Raw genomic sequence first — 24,539 nt, forward strand, 5'->3', positions numbered from 1 at the left:
TTTAAGTAATAGGTGAATTGTATGCCAGTCCTTTTGTTGGATTCAGGCCTGTGACTTCCCTTTTTCAATACCTGTATTCATAATGTTTAAGACAAACTAAACAGAGAACAATCATGGGGTAAAGAATCATTTAGCTAGGAGATACACGAACAATATCAAAGCATTCAGAGCAGATTTCTGGAGATACGTGAACATAACAGACACCTAAGATAAACTATCAAAAAACAGAAATACAAAAATGGACCATCAGAAGGGTTTACTGTTTTCTAATCCTACTTGCTGTAATTATAGTCTAACTGTACATAACATGAATTAAACAATTAATCCCTGATTTTGTAAATTCAGATTATTTCCAGAAATAGGTAAGGTGCATCTTTGTTATGTAGAATCTGAATTTCACAACTATTGATGTTCTGAAATGTGCAGCTATATAAAATCAAGAGAATGAGGTAAACCAGGATATATCTGTGCTTTTGCTAGTGAAAAGTTTAGGAGGCTGAGGATATATTCTCCATGAACTCTGCAAATGGATTGATGACGTAAATTGCTAAGTCACATGCTTAAAATCTACCACAGAAAAATACTTCTGATTCTGTGTTGTTGTTGGGTTTTTTTAAACTCTGAGTATCTAGAGAGTCATATTTAATTTCAGCATATTTTAGATCCAGCAATTCTCTTTTTTTAATGGACATGTTCTCTCCTCAGGATCACTTTTTTTTTTTTTTTTTTTTTTTTTTTTGCATATTTCCTCTTATTTTCTGTGGAAGAACAGGGTAGGAGAACACCTAATGATTTGTTTAGAAAGATGCACTTTGACTTCAATAGAGTCTGTAACAGCCTTTCTGGAAGGATTACTGCCTTTTCCAGAGTAACAGAGTAATAGTGCAAATTGCAAGGCCCTGGAAAAACCACCGCCATCACACCTTGGAACTAACTGCAAGGGAAAATAATCAGATGCAAATTTGTTTTGAGTTTCTCTGAAGGTTTTCCACCTCTCTGGGTATCCCAAAAATTGTGCTAGGCAAGGGATTTAGAACCATAGCTACAGTAAGAAGGCTGCTGGCATAACCCATTGTACCACCTCTTCTGATTCCTTCTGGTTTGCCTGGTACCAGTACTGGATTGTAGGAGTCCTCCTCTAAGCAAGGCTTTCCTTGACTGACATTCCTTTAAACTTTCTCCAAAACTCCTTATGGTAGAAACTTCTCAGTTTCCCAACCTGTATCTCACTGCTTCTGCCATCAGAAAGTTACTTTTTGCTTTTGTTTTCCCTGAAGTTGAATCTTTATTTTCCGCATCTTAAGCCCTCTCCTCTGCGTACTTTGAGACTGTTTGTGTCTCTCTGCACCAGACTTTCACATACTTGATGACTTACATTCACTGTCATTCTTCTTGGGCAAAACAAGCCTGTTTGCTCAATCTGTACTCCATTTTTTTTTTTTTTTGGGGGGGGTGGGGGGGTGGGTTGTATAACTCTGCTTTCTGTTACTGCACCCATTGAATTTGTATATGACTCATGCACTTTCTGGGGATTTAGGTAGAAGAAACATCTTTGCAAAACTCCCAAGTCTTTAAATTATGAACACAACTATCCTTTCTTTATCTAATCACATCACTTATGGATTTTACTGGGGAAAACTGAATGTCTTTGGGATGCTGTGTTGTACAGATCTATTACAAACCAGTTAACACAGACATTTCATGTAATCTAACTTTAATTTACGTAACATTTAAAAATTGGATTATGAAGGCTTAGGCATTGTAATGCATGAGTGGAGCAGGGTGCATCCCTGCTTAAAGCACAAAAGTCACTCAACCCTTAAAGAAAGTGCACCATTCGATCTCACATTGCAGATTTGCTGTGGATTTATGTTGTTTTATTGGGAAGCACAACCTAGATGTAACAAACTGAAAAATGTTTCAGGAAAGAGTTAATTTCTTAATATAAATTGTGTTTCCCAACTCTGCTAGATAGAATTAAGTAAGAACTTGCTAATTGGAGAAGGTGGGAGGGCCCTGGATTTGTAGGCAGAGCAGGTGATAATGTAACTGGTAGAGATTACAGACTAATTACGTCAAACTAGCAATTGACTGCCAGGTGTGGAAGATGCACAGCAGGGTGGAGCAGAGGGGTAGGTGGTGGGGAGTAAGCAAGGAAGAACTTTTAGGTGTGCTATAAAGCACTGAGTGAACATAGCTCTGATTAGTACTCTGTTCAAGATGGTTTGTGTGTGAGAGGGAAGGACAAGCTAGTAGTGAAAGAAAGTGGTTGTGTTTTTAGAGATTTCTTCTCAAGCGTAACTTCAAACTTCTGTGTTACCTTTGACCATTGCCTAATGTTGTGTCCCCTGTTAATACTCAGCAGATGCCTGTATATCAGTATGAATGAACAAGAATTCTGCTTTTTGATATTGGTGAAATATCCTTGAAAAAAAGGTAACAGTTTTCTGCTGTATAAAGGTCAGGTTTCCTTCCAATTTAGGCTGTCTTTTGAACAAATCCTTGGTATTAGCTACAGCTTTAGACAGTATGGGGATTGGTGGGAATGCTTCGTTATTCTCAAGTACAGGCACTGAAGAGTAGTTCAGTCATTACATATTTTAATACAAATTACAGCTTCCTGAGGAGCAACTATAAATAAGCCTCTGCTGCCGTGTGCGTAACAGGCCAATGAGTGTTGTGGTCTTGCAGAGCAGCCCCATAATTGAGAACCAGATGCTCCTAAGTTCTAGCCCTGATTCTGGTCTTCATGTGCGTGCTTAAGTGATCGCCTGCATCAGTGAGTTGTAATTAATTAGATAGTGACTGGGAATGTGCAGAAGGTATAAAAGCTCTACAGAAGGTATTTAAGGAGGTGTGTCATTGCTCTGCTTCCTTCCCATCAGATGTAGGTAGTATGACTTGTTGAAATGTACCTAGGTAAGTATATGTTTCACAAAAAAGGAGTGTTAATATTTGTTCCATTTTCTTATTAAGTGAAGAGTGAATGTGAATTGTTACAGTTTTCAATATTATACTGTAATGAAATTATATCTTTTACTTATTTGATAGGTAGGTAATGGTCATGTGTTTAAAGCCTTGGCCGTCAGCTAGGGGGTTATGCTGATGTCAGGTATTAGTGTGAATGTACTGATGGGGATTTTTTCTTTTATATACCACTGTAATCATTATTAACAACAATAATGCTACCAGCTCTAGATGATGATGGTATTGTAACAATAGGATGAAAATATAGTGCTTTCATAGTGGCATAAAGAAAATTTTGTGTATCTATAGGGTTTAAATGAATGACTGTGTATGTTAGGAAAAGGACCAATATAATCATATGTGCTTAACCACTTGTTATATCTAGGGTATGTTGTAGATATATCATATACTTCTAGAGATATTAGGGAAGGTAACTTCATCTTTTAATAGGGCTGTTTCTTGCACTTCTAGCAGTTACCAAAGCATTCAGTCAAATATGAATGCTGTAATTATGGTATATTTTTGGAAATATGAATTAATTTTAGTGTTAGAACATTAATATTCTTTGGTAGGCTATTAATCACTTGTCTACTGGGTGTTTAAAACACAGATCTTTTAAACAGGAGATGTATAAGGAGATGAACGTGCCTTCTATCTTCCTTTGGGCATACAGACCACAGCCATCCACCAAACCATTTATAACACAGGGAAATCTGGTGAGTGAATGTCCTAAACATGAGTAAATAACTTGATGGATAATGTACCTGCCTACTGGATAACAGCTAAGTAACCTGCTGCCCAGCAAAGGCCTGGGGCTTGGTTACCTTGTGTAACATCTGGTGTGAATTTTAGATGAGAGCACCATCTCACATATTTAGGCTCAGCTACAAGAGTAACGAGCTTTACCACGTGTGTTCAGAGCTTGCTAAGGGCTTCAGAGATAGGGCAAGCTGATGAAGAAGTCTCAGTAGCTCTCTGGGTCTGCTGTAATACAAACAGCAACACGTAGCCTGGGAATGGCATCCCCCCAAATATGGTGATCAGGCTATCAAGTTACAGCTGCTAAAAGCATTTTTGCCTCAAAGAGAAAGAGTTAGCTGCAGGTGTTGCCCATATCTTGGGCTTGTAATGCTTGTGGCACAGGTGTGAGTGAAGTGAAGCCTTTCTGCTCCAGTGCAGCACTGTTTTTGTGATGCTTCCCTGCTTTCCCAGTGGCACTTCTCTTATGGATTGCTTGGTTTCAGTCTCTGAAGTTTAATGATTGAAATTTCTTGTTCCTCTGAGGTACGTGTTGTGGATCTAATAAGAAACCTAAGGTTTTGTCTTGCAATGTGAAGTACTATGAAGGGTCAGGGAGAGAAGAGGAGGGCTGGGTGCAACATGGCTTTGCTGGTGACATGGAGGTAGCAAGAGAGAAGTCTTCCCTCTTCTTAGCAGTTAAGAATATTATATTAAACACTTCTCCAGGAGAAAACTATTGTTAAAGTTGTAATATGTCAAATCTTTGCTGTACTAGGAAAGTGATTTTTATTTCATGGTTCTTGATACCAATTACAGTTCCCTTTAAATTAAAATTAATCTAAACCTGGGCCATCAAGGCTAATTAAACCATATTTATTTATACAGCACAGTCTGCTGTCTTTGAAACCATAGGTGGCATCTGCCTATTTGTGAAGGCACAGGAGCAGCACTGCTTTTTTTGAAATACAGGAGTTTTTAAATTGCTGCTTCTTATTTTACTTTACAATAAAATTACATATTTTTTTTTTTTTAGAAATGAGGCAATGGCTGTACAAGTGGAACACCTTGGAACAAAGATTTTGGTTCCAATTTGTGACTTTGCATCACTGTTCTCTCCCTCTTCCCTGGGGAACATCCTAAAGCAACACTTCAAATTGCTGTAAAATGACAATGTGTCCCAGAAAATCCACCCTGCTTTTCTGAGCACTAGTTTCTTTGTGAAGAAGGCAGTTAAGACTCTCTAACCTTGGGAAGATGTCACAACAAATGGGATCTTTGTGCCCATTCTTGATCTTTTTGCTGATTATTGTAAGTATAAATATGAATATAATGAAATATATTGCTGTATGTTAAGACGTTAAGAGAATCCAGAAATCTATACATTCTGCTAAATCTTAATCAAACAACTTTGTATGGCTTGAAACTTATTAAGGAAACAAAATGGTGAATTTCTCCTTTTCCTTTAGTTTTACAGAGTATATTGATAAGTCTATGAAACAAAGTCAATGTGTAGGGTTATTTTTTTATTTGTTGTTTGGGGTTGGTGGAGGGGGTTTAGATGGGATGGATAATGTTTGGGTCATCAGTTCTTGAGTGCACAGGAGTACTGGTATATGAAATTAGAACATTTAACAGAAAATAATTCTGAATAGAAAATAATACTGCATTGTTATAAAACTGAAATTAAAAGATTGCAATGTTAGCAAACTAAGTGTGCCTAATACTTAAATAGTATACAATTTAAATGTATTGTGAGTCCTAAACCTGTGGATTCAGGAAAAAAAAAGTTTACGATTTACAGTCCTCTGCATCTCTGGCTTCTGTTCTGTGTGCCTAGTACTCTTACGATGTTTTGATTTGTTTCAGTTTTTCTTGTTGAAATTTATCCAGAATACTTGATTGTGTTAATGACTCATGGAGTACAGACCTATTCTTTCAAATGAGTTCTATTTTGTGGGCTGGTGAATTCCTAGCAGAGCACATTTTCTTGATTCATTTGAAAATAAAACTTAGCTTCTTTTCTAAATCAAATCAGTTTTATAAAAAGATATACACCACTGAGACTTATAGATAAGACCAGAACTCTAGATATTTTTTTTTTCTCTACATTAAAACTCCACTCAATACTTTCTTGAAGTTGTCAGGGGGGAATTTAGTACTTTTTATTTGAGTCTGTTATTCTGAAATCATTTTTAACCACATATCCTCTATGTGGTTCCCCCTCCCTTCTTTTTGGAGCTCAATACTGTTCTTCTGGTCACTTGGGGTTTTTTTGTTAAATTCTTGTGATGCTAGTCCTGTGTCAGTTAATCTTCATATTGTCTGTGAGGAAAAATCTTTGTCTAAATCTTGCAAGCATCCCTACCTTAAAAATACAAAATGAGCTCTATTTGTAGATTAATTGGTACCTTTTCTCGTACAAATGACAAAAGAAACCTGAAGTATGTTAGTAATGTGATTGAAGTACTGCTTCAAGCACAATTACCTTGTCTTAAATGAAAGATAAGCAGAATTGCAGAATTCTCTCTAGCAATAAAGTCAACTCCTTCATGAGGAATTAGGAAGAAATTGGAGGAATGTTTGTGAAAATGTGTTCTTTTAGGTCTTCGTGGGTTTCTGTCTCTGGTAAAGGCTTGTGGGAGTACCAGGTTGAAAAATGGAAAGTTGTTTGTTTTTGTTTTTTTTTTTTTAAGAAGTATTTTATTACAGTTTCGACGGCTCATGGCTGTGGTAGTTCAGTCTGTGTTATGGACATGTTACCACAATTATCTCTGGCAGCCTGTTAACAAGTCAAGACCAAACCTTGAGACAAGAGGCGTCAAATCTGGTTATCAGACTTTAATTGTGTATTAGTTTTTTCTGCTTGGATGTATCCAACATTGATGTCAATCAGCACATCCACAAAACTGCCTCTTTGAAGTCATTTTTTTAGAGACTTCATACAAGCTATTTTAACAAATTGCCAACAATAGATTTACTAAAATGTAGGTTATAAGCCTCTTTCAGAGTCGATGGGTGAAAACTCAACTGTGGGACATCTATGTGAGGTTAATGTCATCATGTGTTAATATATACTTCAACTTAGTGTTTGGGTCATTCTGTAACTAAACAGCATGGGCCTGCTTGGGTTTCACATTAGAATTTTGTGTATATGTCAGCAAGTAGAAATTCTAATGGAGCATAATGACAAATTAATCCATAATAATATGTGGAGTTCAAATACAGTTTAAAAATATTATCTGAGTTACAAAAATGTGAAATAATCCATTTGTGTAAGGATGTGTCTCTTGAGCTAATCCAGGGAATCTTCCCAACAGTAGTCTCATCCAAGGGGTCAGTAACCTTCTAACAGCTCTGTGTCACATTATTTTTCTTTCTTAAATCGGAAACTCTGCAGGATCTGGTAGATATTGACTATCTCAAGACAAAAAAGCTGATGATCAGCCATTATGCAAGGTCTTGAGTCCTCCTGCAACATGCAGGGCTCCATGGCAGTGAGAATCAGGAGTCTCCTGCCTCTGTCTACTTTGCTGTTGGAGGTAACTGGCTCTCGGCCTACAGTAAACTGGAGGTTACTAGATCACACAGGTCAGGTTCTGATTTTGGACCTGGTTAATGTTTGCTGCTTTAAAAACCTGTTGCAGCTGAGGTTAGGCATTTGTGCCAGGGTCTGCAACTGGAGGTGGCAGAGAATTCTTCTCATGTAGCATTGGTATTTTGGGCTGTGAGCTGATCATTATGGAGATTTTTGTTAAAGAAGGACTTCAAAGAGTTAGAGAAGCATTTTCATTGCGTGATCTGAATTGTAATATACAGATACTTTGACTACTTAAGCAGACTTCTGCTGTGGTATTGTTATGAGCTACTTTTCAGATGTTCTAAAATGTTCTGTTCAATTAACTACTCATTTTCAGCATAAAGAGCCCCCTTTGACTCAATGTGACTGTCAGAAAAACTACTGGGGGGTGTGTGGAATTCTAGTTTTGAATTTTTTAACATGTAAGAGGAGATACTTGTCAGTTGAATTGGAGAAGTCAGTGTGCTCCTTCTGCCCTATTCTTCTCATCAGTACAGCTTTGCATCAGTACAGCTTTGAATGTCAACAACTCATTTTTTGGCAGTGGCAAGATTTCTTGGGAGCAAAGTGTTGGGGGATCCCTGAAGAAGAACCTCTATTTTGCATCATTCATAAAGAAACACTAGGAGACGTTTGCTGTATCAAGAGACCTCAGCTTCTGAGCGCAAAAGTCTGCCTATGCAGAGCTCCTTGCAAAATTAGGGTTAGGTGCAGAACCTGAACACTGGAGGACTTTTCTCCCCAAACTTTCATCATCTTTCCCATCTTCTGTGGGTACAGCCTTTGGAGCTGGTGAGAAACTGAATGCTTGAAGAAATGCTAACAACTCTGGAAAATGTTATGTGTATAAGCAACACTGGATGTGAGAAAGGTGGCTTTTAAAATGTATTGAGAGAAAAACACTTGAGGCATCTGAGGAAAGAGAGAACTATCAGAGGAGTTGCAACATCTGCGAATTCTCTGACGCCAAGTGCGTAAGTTCCTTCTGAGTCTCTTGAATCCTTGCACCAGAATAAAGCTGCTGAAGGTTTTTTTTTTGGGGGGGAAAGGAAAGCTCTTTGGACATGGCATCCAATCTAATTGCCCATTGGACTTCTCTAATACCTGAGAGGAAGGAGAGGACTTGACATGTAAAGAAGTTAAAATTTAAATGTGATTAGATCAGAGATGCAATTATCTACCCAACAGTTTGAAGAAGTTCCAGGGGCCTGATCCGAAATCCATTAAGTTTAAAAGAAATCTTTAATGGGCTCTGGATTATGCCTTAAAAGAGGAGACCTGCAGTAATGTGCCCATTCTGTCTTTCTCTCAATTTCCTGATTTGGAAAACTTAACACTTTATTTTGCCCCTGCAATTTGAAGTAAGAGTGAATTCCTTTATTGTAAAAAAAAAAAAAAACCAAACACTGGAGAGGACCATAAAGATTTAGGTGAATGAAGAGGTGCTGTATTCATAAAGTTGTTTCCAGTAGCCAGTGCCTGGGTGGTTGTCCTCTGGTTTGTAGAAGTAAGTTTCTGCCTAGTGCCACCATGTTATCACACTTGCAGATGGAAGACTGGGCAGTAAATGAAGGTATTTGTTTTTACATCCACTTGCTATCTTTGTAGAGATGTTTTTGTCTTTGAAATTCTATTTTATTTTTTTCTGCAGTCAGATGTTGCCAATCACTTTTGTCTATGGCATCATTCAGTCTGGCATGTAATTTTTTTTAAGAACTTTTTATGGCTTTGGAATTATTTTATCTTTTGATGAATAACAACATATTTTGAGGACAAATATATCTGTCTCTGTATTTCTCCTGTGCTTGAATGGAAGGCTGTGAAGAAACACTGCTTTACAGGCTGAGAGACTGGGAGCGTTTCTACTGTATATAATTGAACAGAAGGTGTACTCCCAGCTTCTCAAATACGAAAGACTGATTTATTTTCAAAGTGTGGCCTTCTCTGTTGCAGATGCTACTCTTTGCCTGATATTGTGTGACTTCTTGATTCTCCTCCCACTTGATGTGAAAAAGTTTTTATACTCAGCAGGTTTGCAAGGGAACCCCTGCCAAAATCCTGTGGGTCAGCATAAATGACAGGACTGTATGATCTTGAAGGTTCCCTCCATCTTTTTAAGAGCTAGACGTAATTTCAAGGAGGAGAATTAGTATTCTACATTTAGGTGTGGTGTTTTGTGGTGGTTTAATTTTTTTGGATGGGATCCAAATGCAAAAAGGCCAGATAAAATAATCATAATTGTTGTTTCACGTATTTCTAGAAATACATGTCTTATTATGATGGCCTCAATTCTTTGACCTTGTGAGGTTTTTTGATTTTTTTTTTTTTTTTTTAAATTAGGTTTTATGACTGGAGGAAAACAAAAAATCCTGAATGCTTTTGTTGTTAGTGGTAACAATGAGCCAGTGCTGTTGGTGAATAGTGGCACCTCTCTGACTGGAGCTTCCTGTTAGCAAAATACACATCAGTTCTCTCCTATCCTGGAAGATTCTGCTTCTGGAGACACTAAGACATATGAGATTTGTTTGTGTTTGCTTTCATAAAGCAGTTTGGAGTTGTAAACCCAAGTGTAATCAATGTTGCATGACTTTTCTTTGAATGGCATAATTACATTCAGATGCCAAGTGTGAAGTGCTTCGACAGTCTCGCAACTTTGAATAAAAGCTTTGAAGCAAAAGAAAGAAATGAAAAATCAACTATTGTCTTTTGGTGAGAATAATAACATTTGAGACTCCATCATGCTTATCCACCAAATGTTATGTGGAATGCTGTTTATATGCAGTAGGCTGTTTACAGTGAGCCATTTAAAAAAGTAGCTCATGAGACTATTCCCTGATGCAGGCTGCTATATCTGGAGAGTTTGTCAGATACCATCAGTAAAATGGACCATAAAAGCAATCCCAACCCTAAATTCTTAGCAGAATTTATCTGATAAATACCTTTCTAAATCCTAAGTGTTTCATTCATCTTTTTAAAGTGTGATACACTGATCTGCTTATCTGTTTAGCCTCACTGGCAGCATTCTCTCTAGAGGTTAAAACATGTAAGGCAAGATACATCCATTCACTTTAAGAGTTATCTCAGGAAGAATGAGACCTGCAGAATCATTAATTAAACATGATCTTACTGGGAAGGTCTCATGATGAAGATGTATGCATGACTCACTCAGTGTCAGTAAACTCTATTTCTGATACAGTTTTTCACATTTGACCATTTTTAGTGTCAGGTGAAAACTTATCAAAAAAAGAGCCCACATATCTAGAAAACATAATTTTTAATAGACATATAACCAATCCCTTTCACCTGCTTCTGCCATCTGTAATATGTGATAATGGAAAGATAACAGATGCATAATCTTATAACGTTGTCATAGGACTGGAAGCCAGGAACTATTTTGCCATCAAAGCTCTGTGGAGGATAGAAATTGTTTAAGATAAAATTTCTGTTTAATCACACAATTGTGTGATTTCAAATTTGATTTTCATCCCACTTCAGAAGAAAATCACAACAATTCTAAGTTCTTGTCAGAGACATTCCAAGAAAAATTTATTTAGCAGAACAGTATTTCAGTCAAAATCAAAATATTTCTGTCAAGTGCGAAATAAATCCCAGTGTTTTACTCAAAGTATCCAAATGTTCCACACTGATGTCTTTTTCTGATGAAAAAACCCTAAATTTCTGTGAGGTATATTTGAAGTCAGAAGAGGTTTAATCTTCCTTTTTTCCTCACCTCCTTATGCTTATATCCTTGTTTATTTCTTATATACATGTCCACCTTCTGTTTCTTCATAATTTCAAACACCTCTGCCTTTTCTTTGATGTGTTCCCTACCGCCCCCCCCCCACTGCCCCCCCCCCCCCCCCCCCCCCATCTATAAGATATTTCTCACAAAATTAAGTAGACCCCTATCTTCAGACTGAAAGAATGGGCGATACCAGAAGCTACTGGAATAGAAGCATAATAAAACAGAGGCACAGAGGTTTTGACTGTCCTTGAAAGTGGAAGAGCAGCCATGTAATCTATGGATCAGGGTAAATTTTCAGATCTACTTCTATCTGGTTTCAATTAATATATTCCAATATAAATGGTAAGCTGAAGGCCTCCTTTTCCTTTTGTTCAAGACCAGTAGTAACTAGCAAAACACCCAAAGTGAGTAACTTTATACATTTCCTTTCTGCACAACTTGGTGGATGCTGGATTCCTTAAAACTTGGGAAACACCAAGGTACCATCCGTTAATCAGTATAGTTCTGAGAGTTTGCTTTTACAAGGTGTGTTGGTTTTGCGTGGCAAGGTTTTGGTAGCGGGGGGGCTACAGGGGTGGCTTCTGTGAGAAGCTGCTAGAAGCTTCCCCTGTGTCTGACAGAGCCAATGCCAGCCGGCTCCAAGACGGACCCGCCGCTGGCCAAGGCCAAGCCAATCAGCGCCTCTGTGATAACATATTTAAGAAAGACAAAAACAGTTAGAGAGAGCTTTTGCAGCCAGAGAGAGGAGGGAGAAGATGTAAGAACATCTGCAGACACCAAGGTCAGTGAAGAAGGAGGGGGAGGAGGTGCTCCAGGCGCCGGAGCAAGATTCCCCTGCAGCCCGTGGTGAAGACCATGGTGAAGCAGGCTGTCCCCCTGCAGCCCATGGAGGGAGGATGAGGGGGTGTAGAGATTCCACCTGCAGCCCGTGGAGGACCCCACGCCGGAGCAGGTGGAGACACCTGAAGGAGGCTGTGGCCCCGTGGGAAGCCCGCGCTGGAGCAAGCTCCTGGCAGGACCTGTGGATCCGTGGAGAGAGGAGCCCACGCCAGAGCAGGTTTGCTGACAGGACTTGTGACCCCGTGGGGGACCCACGCTGGAGCAGTTTGTTCCTGAAGGTCTGCACCCCGTGGAGGAGACTCACGTTGGAGAAGGCCGTGAAGGACTGTCTCCCGTGAGAGGGACCCCACGCTGGAGCGGGGGAACAATGAGTCCTCCCCCTGAGGATGAAGAAGCGGCAGAAACACCGCGTGAGGAACTGACCGTAACCCCCACTTCCCGTCCCCCTGTGCCGCTGGGGGGGGCGGAGGTTGAAGCCGGGAGTGAAGTTGAGCCTGGGAAGATGGGAGGGGTGGGGGGAGGTGTTTTAAGATTTTGGTTTTATTTCTCATTCCTCTGCTCTGTTTTGCTTAGTAATAAATAAGATGAATTCCCTCTCTAAGTTCGGTCTGGTTTGCTCGTGATGATAATTAGAGAATGATCTCTCCCTGTCCTTATCTCGACCCGTAAGTTTTACCTTTTCTCCCCTGTCTAATGAAAGAGGGGAGTGATAGAGCGGCTCTGGTGGGCACCTGGCCCTCAGCCAGGGTCAACCCACCACACAAGGTGAGCAGAGGATGGTATGTTTTGTATTGCGTTCAAGGTATCCTAAAGGATACCTACCTGTAAAGAGTAACAAGAGCGTGATGTGTACGTGAACGCAAAGTTGTGAATGGTTTGTAGGGTAGAAAACGTTAATTTTGGCCAAGAACACAAACATCTGCCATCTATTCCATGAGCCAATTTTGGCAGTAGCTCTGTCACTGGATAGATGGATCAATAGACCCTGTCAGTTCCTGTCTATGAGACCATGTGTATTTATAGGAGGAGTTTGGTCTGGTTGCCTTCTTTTTCTATTCCACTAAAAATACAGAAGTGATATGCAATATCTGATTTGCCTATCATGAAGTATACTCCTTAGACTCTTTTTCAAATTCATGCTGTTCTTTAACAGCAGTACTGGAGAGTGTGAATTTCTTGTGGTCACCTCTCTGCTACAATTATATCAACCTGAGCGGCAGAAGTAGTTTCCAAGCAGCATAGGCAGTATGCAATCTGGCACTTGTCATGAATCCTTTATCAAGGCGGGTGCTTCCTATGCGAAGTGGAAAAGGCTGGTCAAAGTGGAGAAAGGTAAAATAAATAAAATAGCTGATAAGGTAAACATCAGCTCGTCTGATGGGCTGTGATGTGGGGCTTAGCCTCCAAATTATCGCTCAAACATCAAAAAGATGTTCAAGATTTGAACCCCTTGCTTTGCAAGGGAATGACCTAAATTTGTTGTAATGACTTTTTGGAGGATTCCTCTTAAACTTTGTCTGGGGAAAGTCCTCCAGAGGTCTCGGTTTCACTCTCACATAGGATGTGAATCGTGCGGAAAATCTACCAGAGCTCTGTGGGAGCAGTTCTTTCCTACTCAGCTGTGACGCTGAGAATGAGCCCTTTCCTTTGTGACAAGATGCTAGATCTGTGTTCTGAATAACTATCTTCTCTACATATGTGAATCTCTAAAAGGATTTGCTTCTAAGCGGAGTAGAATATCTGAACTGAGATCAGTCATGCAGATCTAAGGGAAGAACTTGGTCTTGAGCGTGAATTAGTCTCAAAGACAAAATTCATAGCAGCCTACTTGTTAATGAAGTACGAAGTCTTTATTTTTAAACACTTTAAGTCTACTTAAGTTCACACGAGGAACTCATTATGCTTTGCACTTGGAAGAATATGGAAAAAATGTAAGTGGCACTTTGGAGGGTGGGGAGTCCGGTTCCAATACAGATGAAGTTGGTGCAATTTTACACATGTAATGTAACTAAAGGTACTGATCAATAGAACATGCATTGTAGGTAGCTGCGTGCTCTAATCTGTGATATGATGCATATTTACAAATGTGAATAGAATTAAAAGTTGGTGCTCTAAGTGTCAATCAGCACAATTTATACATACATAGATTGTTAGAGGAAACTCATTTCATGAAATGCCAGAGTATGTGCAGTGTGGACCTGCTGCATCTGTTGGCTGCAGGTTATGGTTCCCCATTTCTTCATTTAAAGCTTCCTTTTATGGCTAGAGATCTCAAAATTCCTTGAAGATAGTAAGAAGATAAATATTTCTCAAAGTAATTTCTTTTAAGTCTTGAATGTGTGTGGGATTTTTCAGATTTCTCTTTCTTTTTTTGTTTCTAATGTGAACTGCAAAACAACAGAGGCATAATTAATTGAATTTGGAGGACACATTCACAAACTTTTGATATAAGTGTTTAAAATATGCATGGTTTTCAGTATCAGTAGAAATGGAGGAGAATGTCTAGCCATCCAAGGTTTGCTGAAAGTACTCTGGAAAATTATCATTTTGATGTGATAATGTTCTATCATGTAATAGCAGTTATTTCAATGAGATTGAGGGCCATAGTCAGTGAGGTGGCACGTTATTATCAAAGCCCATATTACCTGCCCTCTGGATTGTTAGGGCCTTGATGGGAAGAGGTGCAGACTGGAAGCTACTTGAAGCTCAATGTGGATGACGTGCCCAGCTAAGTTAATAGCTAACACTTCAGGAGGGAGGAGGGTGGGCTAATTTGCCATAGATTGGGAAATACGCTCACTGAATCAGAGACTGGAGTGTATGTGCAACTGGTACCTGTGTGAGGCTAGCAGAAATGCATTTGTCTGGTTGTGGGGGTGGATGGAATTTGGTTCACATATCTAAAATGAGCTTGATTTTCACTTTAGCTTTGTAGCTCACCTTTAAGAGAAAGCAGAACATGAGTGGCTGTCCAGTGAGTGATTCTGTGCCAGCTGATGTGGAATGTGAAGTTTTTTATGTAATTAAAAGCAGTGATTTAAAACATCTGCCCATAGACCTGTTTTTTCTATTTGACTGTTGTTCCATAGTGGATACTTCTTAACTTGATGGAGACTTTTTACCATACAGTATCATATTTCCAGAGTTATCTTTTCCTTCCTTTTTAGAAGTAAATATGTATTATTGTGTGAATGATTGTTTATATCTCTGATAATTTTGGGAGGCTTTTTAGAAGACTCTTTTCCTGTTGTGGCTGTTTAAAACTTCTTGTATTTGTGTTTTAGGTGTTTTGTGGTTTTTTGTTTTGCTTTTTTTTTTTTTCTATGAGGAAAAGAAGTATTAGATGCCATAAAATGAAACAACTGAAGGATAAAAGATGTGAGGAAATGTATGCAGGAATGTTTCCTGAAAAAATTTGTAAATGCACTGACACAGATGAGTATGAATAGAGCAATAGATTTACATGTAGAAGTAAAGCAAGTGCGGTTTACAAACATAATTTTTGGTTCTTTTGTTGCTTTTGTTTGGGTGTTTTCTTATGAACAACTTCAAATCCAATATGCTATATGACTGTCGTGGCTGTTTTAAAAAAAAATTAAAATTGCTAATCCTGCTGTAGGATACAGGCTGCCTTGGTGTGACTGTGCAGATCTGTGGTCTGTTTATACTAGCTGAGAGTCTGATCACTTTTATTTGCTCAGTCAAGGAATAAGGGCTAATGCCACAAGTTTGTGGAAACTGTTCACTCTCCCTCAAGAAGCAAAGGACAGTGATAACTTCTGACCATAAGCACAGTCTAGAAAATTAAGGTAGGTATAGGTTTGGGTAAATTCAATTTAATATACTAAGGGCTTCCATATATTGAGGGTTTGCAGCTTTTTTGATGAACGGTTGTGTGTTTGATATGAATATAGTGTTATGCAGACCTTGTGCTGGTGCATCATTTAAGTCCAACCCAAGCCCTGTTCTGTATATTAGGATCTAATATGGGGATCTCTTGTAAGGTGTCTAAACACAAGTATTCCCTCTGTCAAATGCTGTTACTAAATAATAATTTTTTCAATTACCAAATGCTAACCTTGATCGTGTCTAGACTTGCTGTTGCTCGCAGCATACACTGCAACCACCTTAATTTACTCTTTTTTTTCAGGGAAATAAGAACTTTCAATTAATCAAACTTGTATAAAATTCTTTGAGATGGTTCATTCTTGTTGAAAATTGCCCAATCTGACAAATTAAAAGGAAGAAAAACAGTCAACTTCAGGTTTTATTGCTTTTTTTTTTAATATTAGCAAACTATTTTTTAACTTTCTTTAGAATTGGTTTGTTAGAAGCTACCCATTTGCAGTTAATATGTAGTTATTTTTTTAGGACCAATGAGTTATGAAAATATTTATATGGTTAATCAGACATATTATTAATGGACAATGGTTAAAAATATAGTAAGTAACTTTATAGTTATTTATGGCTTATAATCTTTAGAGGGTTATAGGTCTTTAACTACCCAGTAAAACTATAGAGAATTTACTGATTGCTGTTTTATTAGTATTATAACTTAACCACTTTGAAGTTTCATTACTGACTGTCGAGGCTTTTTAAAGGATGACAATATCTATTTTACATTTTGGTTATTAATTCAAGAAATCTGTGAGATGGAAGCAATATATAACGGTATTTTAGGTAAGATTGAGAAATTGAGATAAATGAGAACAATGGTAACTGAAACTGTGAGATGTTCATAACCAGATAACTTTGTACTGTAGTAACAGGTTAACAGAAAATATCCCTATTGTGTCAGTGTTAATGGTCACAGAAGCATGCCAAATAGGAAAGTTGTGAAAAATGACTCCTAGATTTTTCAAATAAGTGTGAAATAAAATCGAATGTATGTCTAAAACAAGTCATGTCACTATGAGGTTATTCCCTTGATTCTTCTAGTTATTTGGAATTCAAAAATCTACAAATATATGAATACTGTGCTGTTACTAACCTGGGAGTAAATGTATCTTATAGTATTCTGCCTAGTATCACTAAGAGTGAGGAAAGAAAGAATGCTGAGGGTTCAATTTCTAGGTACAATTTCTGGGTTCAATTTACCACCAAATGGATATAAATTATTGAAGTCTCTGTGGTCACAGGGCTGTGAGCAGCATAAACAGGAAAAGACTTGGATTTAAGTAGTGGATATAACCGCTAATAATCCCAATTAACATTAGAGTAATTGGGACTACTCTCATAACTAGTTGGAGCACGTTCTTGCGTATCTTGCTGGCTTAGACCAGTTGTCCCAAAAACTTGCAAATTCAAGTTTAGCAAGTGGACTTCTTCATTAAGCAGAAGCAGCAGTGCTGTGCAGGGTCTTGGTCTCAGTGGGCAGAGCCCCACAGCTGGTGTTGGACAGCCCTGAATCTCGTGTTATGGGGCTGGAGGACCTTCTGTTGCCCAGTGCTTAAAATGGAAGTACAGGTCCTTGAGGTGGAACAAGAAAAAGCTACTTATATGTGCAAAATACTATGAGGAATGTTTCTTCTTCCTCCCACCCATCTTGAATCCAGTTCTAAGGTGTTTTGTTAAATAAAATTGCAATGGTCAGGAAGGACAGTTTTCTTTCAGAAGGTTGCCTAGGATTTTATTGTATGTTCAGTTCAAAGTGTCTTATAAAATTAACTCTGAGAACAAAATTATGAATATGAAGTCTTCCATAAAACATGGTTTTCAGCTCATAACAGCACAAAAATTTACTCGAGATAATTGCATGGGCTGTCATCTTCAATTACTTTCAATAAAACTGAATATTTGCAGCTCATGTTATACAACACAGTCCCAAGATTTGGTTTTGAGTAGCCTGTAAAATGGTCTGTGCCTTCTCTTAGGTCAACAAATTTCTCTTAATACTGTTTTTCCCCAATACCATTATTCTAGCTTTTAAACTCTAGCTCAAAAAACAGGCAGCTGTAGATATATGGATTTTTTCGAAGTACTAAACCACACTGAGCTTTCTAAGTACTAAACCACACATTTCATCTGAACTCACATCAAGTAGGTAAATGTTTATGTGAGTTTGCAACAAATTCCATGTGTAAAGTCTTTCATTTACTGAAAATCCTTCATTTACTGAAGCCAATAGCATATGTGCCAAAACTTTGCGGTATGTTAGATGTGCAGATTGTTTTCAGTGCTTTAGTTATTTGCTATTGTGTCCATTTGCCAGGTGGAGGCATAGTTTCATTAATGAATAGAAGTGAGGGAGAGGAGTGGGAAGCCAAGTTACTCAAAGGCTTTGTTCTTTTTCATTAATTAGCCAGTTTACACCTAGGCTATTAAATAGTTGAAGGCTTTTTTGCTGTGAAGGCTGTAGCTAATATGAAAAGGACCTAAATTTGGAATAACACAATCTAAGCCAAGTAACTTTTTTCTCCACCTTCAAGTAATAGATTCTATTGCCCTATAAACTCAAATGATTCTTGTTGCTCATTTTTCCCCTCTTGCTTCTTCCTGCTATTCATTCTTTTTCTTCCTCTTAATATCCTTGAAATATGGAAAGCATTTGGATTTAGTAGAGCTGCTTTTGTTCTCAGCCTTAAAACATCAGTCTCTGCCATCCATATGCTAACTGGATCAGTTTGTGGGCTTTTAAATGTTTCTCCAAACACGTACACAGAGTAATGCTGCCTGTTTCCCTTTATTTTTGGTGGGCTGTGGACATGTATAGGTAATCTCAAATTATGGAATATAATTCACGTATCAATACTGGGTTATCTGGATTAACCATTGTGTTGTAGGTTGAGGGGGAACAAATTCAGATTCTCCCTTGGTTCTGTTGTCTTACTGACCCAGGGCAAAGAGGAGATTCAGGGAAAAGGTGTCTCATTGCCTCTGCTGTCCTCTCCTCCAGTCTTATTAAATACTCATTGAAGGATGTTGGTATGTACTGGGGAAACTTCTTATGCCTCATTCTGGGTAGGTCTTTTCCTGAGTAATCTGACCAGTGTTTTTTTCTTTCTATGAAAGATGGAAATTTGTCAAAAGTAGAATCTTTTGCAGAGAATATTATTCACAATGAGTGTGTTATCCGCTCATCTGTGTGGCAGTTTGTCAGATTGTCTTGTTGATCCAAGGAAGATTTACACTCCAGATTTTTGGTAGTTTAAGGTTTCCATACTCTTTCTTGTGGTCTTGGAGCCCCAGGTCTGCAGAGGAGAGACTTGAAGCTCTGGCTATGTCAGCTTTAAAGTTTAGCTCCCTGCTGCGCATCCAGGATCTCTGAACAGCTGCATGTAGAAGACTGATTCAGTAGCCCCGAAGGCATCTTAGGTTGTGTTGACCAGAATAAATAGCATTACATAGGCAATAAAACTAGAATTAGGTCTCCTCTTTCACAGTCCTATCTCATATCATGAGGAAAAAGTTTATTATCCAAATTTTATATTATATTAAAGTTAGCAAATCAAAGCAAATGTGTGGGGCTATTAGAACTTTATTTTAAACTCAAATGGAGCTGGTGTGCTTCAAGTTTTTATGGGGTTGAGGGACAAGAGTTTGGTGGGGTTTTTTCCTTTTTCATAGGTAAATTTAAATATAAGCTGGAAACAAATTCAGTCATCTTCCCCTTATGAGGGTGAACAAAGCATCACTGATGTTGCACACAATACTGGTAGAGTGACTAAAGGACATCCACATTCTGCAAAAATTTAGCTTAATCCCAGCTCACCATATAATTAAATTGCTGAGATTGAGTTCAGTAACCCTAGGTGTTTTCCCAGGCCTACTGGTCCTCAGAAGGGCGTCTCTATGTGTTGACTGTGGAGGGAGCCTAGGGCAGCTGTCGTCTGAACAGGCACACCGGTGCTAAGTGCTTAAATGAGGTGGATCTAGTTCATCTGGGTCTGAAAACCTCAAGGCATAGAGGGAACCAATGCCAACTGATTGGGAAAGGAGCATACATCCACACTGACAAACCTCTGTTGGCAAAGAAGGTTGTTTCTCTCTCCAGCAATGTATAAAAAATGGGTCTATGCTTGCTTGACTATATTCAGTGCAAAACAGTAGGTGTGGAAAAAAATATCAGAGAGTGTAAATTAACAATCCAAATACTACTTTTTAATTATCAGAACAAAATTAAACAGCAAACATCACAAGAGGTATTAATAGCAATCAGTATTTTTCCTTTAATTTTCCTAAAGTCTAATTTAGTGTTGATATGCTTAGTATCATACTACTGATATTTTTTCTTCCCTTTCTAGTGTCTTTGATTTTTAAAATGTGGATAACCATTCACACGCTGAACTAAAAATTTATTAATTGCTGAAGCATTGTAATTGTCCTACCCTTATGACAACTGATGTGACAATAATGCTTCAAGTTCAGTCAAATGGAAGTCTGTTTAAAAAAAAAAAATACTCAGAACTCTTGTGATGCTCATTTTAATGTATATATTAAGTTTCAAAAACATAATTGAGAAGTATGGGTATCTATATATATTAAAATAATGTATCTTACACTAGGAACCGGATATATACTAGGTTTAACAGGTTTATTTCCACTTTGTGGTTCTCAAATTTGAGCAGAAGTAGCTGTCAAGAGAAAACAATCAGGACTGTATTTTTCAGTTTGTGGTATTGATGGCTGAATAGTCTCTGTGTTTTGGGGGGAAAATATCAAAATTTGTCAGTTGACCACAGGTAATTTTCCTTGAGTTGTGTTAGTCCTACTGTTCAAATATGTCTCAGAGGAGACAACAAGCCTAGCAGAGTCTTCATTCCCTGTCCTGAACCTGAATGGCTGGTGCTGTAGACCATTGACTTGCGCAATCCAGCAGGTTGGTGTGGCCAGCGGCAGGAGGAACTGCTGCTTGTCACAGATCACTGTCAGCTGCTGCACCACCAGAAAGATGTAACCTGAGCTTGTGTTGATACTCCTAAGATGTTGTGTGTCTACCACACATTCACACTCGCTATGCCTTATGAAATGAGCTTGAACTTCAAATTGATATACTGTCTTCAGCTCTAGGTTTGAAGTATAACAGTTCCTGGTTTAAATCAGCTTATAGTCCACAGGGAGAAGTATCCTTGGTGGTTCCTGGTTATAAGTCAGGGGAAAAAAGTCAGAGCAGTCCTGCTGTGTCTCTGATTTGCCTATGGCTCTGAGGTCACTGGCTCAGATATAGAGGAAACCTCAGCAAAGAGGAACCTCAGGGCCCCAGTGCTCACCTGTCAACCATGGTTGCAATGCTATTCTTCATTCCTCCTGCTTATCCATCAGGCAGACACATTTATACCAGAACCAACAACATGGTGTTATTCACCTAAATCTGAGTTTATTATCTCTTTTTACATTAGAAATCACTAACCTCATTTATATGGGAACCTCATACTGTACAACGTAGAAGTAAAGAATCTGATTCCTCCAAGCTGCCTTTTTAACTCTGCAGGAGACCTGGAACAGGAAAGGGCACTCAGACCATTTCAGTATTTGTTCTTGTAGTGGGTTTGCATGGCAAGGTTTTTGTAGTGGGGGTGGGATGGTGGCAACAGGGGTGGCTTCTGTGTGAAGCTGCTATAAGCTTCCCCTATGTCTGATAGAGCCAATGCTCATCCCACTATTGGAGATGTCATATTTTCAGCACCCTGTCTGCATAATCTTAATAGCTTGGTGCTCGTAACGTGGCTGTAGAGGTGCTGTATGTGGATATCGCCCAAAAGAGCTCTCTGTAGGTGAAACAAGGAAAAACTTCCCTGTTCTTCAGACCAAAAATAGTATTTCCATTTGCAGCTTAACTAGCCTAAGTGATCTCTCAGCATTCATCGTATGTACATTATGCTAAGCTTGGGAACACAGAAGAATGGCATACAGCAGAGGTGATCTGACTGGATTGCTAATCATTTGTTCAGCTGTCAAATAATCTCAATGAAGATGGCTTCATGTCAGGCATCCTGTTACAGTTGTGGCTACTTCATGCTTATTCTTGTGTAATTTGTTGCCTGGGTGAAGTTGGCAAGACTCACCGCAACACAAATGATCTTGCACCCGGAATCTTCAGCTTTTACCTAGGAAATCTGTTCAAAATCCCTGTGTTACCAAAATGGCTTGCATCCTGCCTGTTTCATGCTAATATTGATATAATTAATATTGATCACAGCTTAAGCTTCTATCTTCAAAGCAAGATAACTTTAATTCTGGCTGAAGTCCTCCGCTGTGCTTTAATTTATAATATTTTACTTTGAAGTTGCAGTGTTTCTCTGGGTACCATTTTCACATCTAAATATATTGTCATGTAAAGCCCACTAAGCTGTTTCGTGCCCATTTATTGCGCTTAAGCATTAAGACTTGATTCCGTCCCCTCAAGCATTTCCTTATTTTTTGAGCGTGTGCCTTTGTAGACTTTACAAGATGTGTTACCACATTAATCACTATAAATTCCAGTGTATGCTTAAGGTCTTTAATGTTTAGTCCCAAGAGTCTTCATATATAATACATAAGTTAGTAACTCGTTACGGTTTGACAAATGTGCAGAATAAAGATGTTCTGTAGAACTTGAAACACTTTGTGAAGTGGTTTGTCCTTTACAAGTGTTGCTATGCTTTGCATTCCTCTACCTGTAGCAGTGCTTTTCTTTTGACACACTTGGTGCATTGGACCTCTGCACTGTGCAGTTAATTTAAACATTTAACTATGCCTGACCAAAAACATTTGATGATTTTTCCTTTTAATAAATAATTCTGATTGTCCTAAACTCCAAAGCAAATAAAAAAAATATATTTGTATTTAGAGATAAATGCAGCTCGGACCTTCAACAAGATCTGTAAGCTATGGTGCTCTGCTTAAAAAAAGAGCAGGACATATTAATCAGAAATGCAGATACTGATTTGCAGGAGTATTTAATTAGAGACCTGTTTTAGAGACGAGAAATGAAGTGAGAATTCAGCTGACCACAATGTGTTCTTTGAGAATTCATTGCTTGCTGTGTTGGAAAACTAACTGGTCAAGGAAACTTACAGTACCTGTCACGGTTGCTATTTCAGAAACAACAATCGCCTCCATCAGCACAGCTATTTAGATAAACCGATCACTTCTTTAATCAATTCTGAGTGGTGAAAAGTTGCCATGGATACAAGATCCTGCAGCAATCAAAACAGAAAGTAAGTTTAGAATTGGAAGTGACAGATTTATTCATCACATACTTAACAAGCCTTTGAAGGGAAAGAGCGAGTTTGTCGGAGTCCTTAGGCTGTATATAAAAAGCTTGTGGAGAAATACTCGCAGAATTGCCAATAGGCACTTCAGTTGGAGAGGACTGGGTAATATTTGCGTTAGAACTATTGCGCAGATGTGTTTGCTTGAAACTTTTGCTCTGGATGACAGAGCCATCGAAGTCTGCAAGCCTGTTGTTATTTATCTTGGTGCTCAGCAATAAATAGTCAGCTGAAAATTGCTCTGTCTTGTTGGTGGAAGGTTTCAAACTGTTCCAGGCTCAGCTTAGGAGGCAATGAGGACAGGGCAACCACTTTTGAAATCAAACTGTTGGATCCTTCTTTCGTTCTACACAAATTTCAGAAAGTGCGTTTTCAGTGTCCCTTGCTAAAAAATGTTAGAATCGTGCAGAAATATTTATTGGATTTCTGTGGGATCCTGCTCAGCTGCTTTCCACTGTACCTTTTGTAGTTTTGTAAGTTTAGCAAATTTTTCAGCTTTGTATTGTAAGGATGTTCCCCCTTCATTACCTGATGATGCCATGTAGCAGTTTGGTACACAGGACTCTGTCCTCAGAAATTCACTCACTTGTAGGTGTGAGATGGGAAACAAAACAACAACAAAATATTTCTCTTAATAACTTTGAAAGGTCATGGAAGACAAAACAAATTAAAACAACCATTAGAAACAACTACAGGAAAGCATTACAGTCATCTCATTCTCTTGTTGTCTTAGAGCTGTGCTGAAGTTAATTTCCTCTCTTGGTCCTTTCAAACTCCCCAGTGATCACCTTTCCCCTTCCCCCTGATTTCTAAAATGAATATATATTTAATAAGAAGACATGCAAAACCAAACTAATTTCCTGATTTCTTCTATGTATAAACATAAAATGCTAACTGAATTTTTTTTTAAATCAACGTTCACCCAAAAAAGAGCATGTTTCCTCAGTTCAAAGCATTACTGAGTTGAAGGGGTTTGTGTTCAAATCAAGAAACCTCCTTGGCATTATTTAAACATGCAAAGAAAGTCAGTATAATTTATGGGCTTTCTTTTTAATTTTTTTTTGTTTATTTCAACCTGAGGCTCTATAGAAAACTTGGACATGCATACTCACTTGCAAAAATCCAAAAGAAAATATTCAGTGGATCTATGTGTGACAGAACAGCTATGTGTAACTGACTTCTCATCCCAGTGAGGTGATCCACCATCTAGGTGCTCATACAGCATTTAGTGGACATGGGGAAAGACTTTAAAACACGCAATTTATGTCTTGATCAAACTGGCTTTCTCTGAATCAATATACTATGGTGCTTAGTTACGTGTTCCTTTGAGATGCTCTCCAATATGAAGAGGTTCTTGTTTCTCTGCATTCTCTAGTACTCTTGCCTCTACTTAGCAATTTAATTCTTGTACATACTGCGTTTACTAATACAAAAAATGAATCAAATTTCTATAAAATCTTCAATTTGTGGATCTTAG

The 24,539-nt window shown here is 38.3% G+C and overlaps 1 long non-coding RNA gene across 1 annotated transcript in view; it reads left to right on the top strand.

The window, feature by feature from the left end:
- The window catches only part of LOC142602991 (uncharacterized), a 233,847-nt gene that overhangs the window by 23,887 nt on the left and 185,421 nt on the right, over positions 1 to 24,539 (top strand). Inside the window, exon 6 of the long non-coding RNA XR_012836860.1 lies at positions 3,591 to 3,683. This is a non-coding gene — a long non-coding RNA (uncharacterized LOC142602991). The remainder of the gene's footprint in view (positions 1 to 3,590; positions 3,684 to 24,539) is intronic.

This window comes from Balearica regulorum, chromosome 9 (genome assembly GCF_011004875.1).
Source record: "Balearica regulorum gibbericeps isolate bBalReg1 chromosome 9, bBalReg1.pri, whole genome shotgun sequence".
Taxonomy (NCBI): Eukaryota; Metazoa; Chordata; class Aves; order Gruiformes; family Gruidae; genus Balearica; species Balearica regulorum.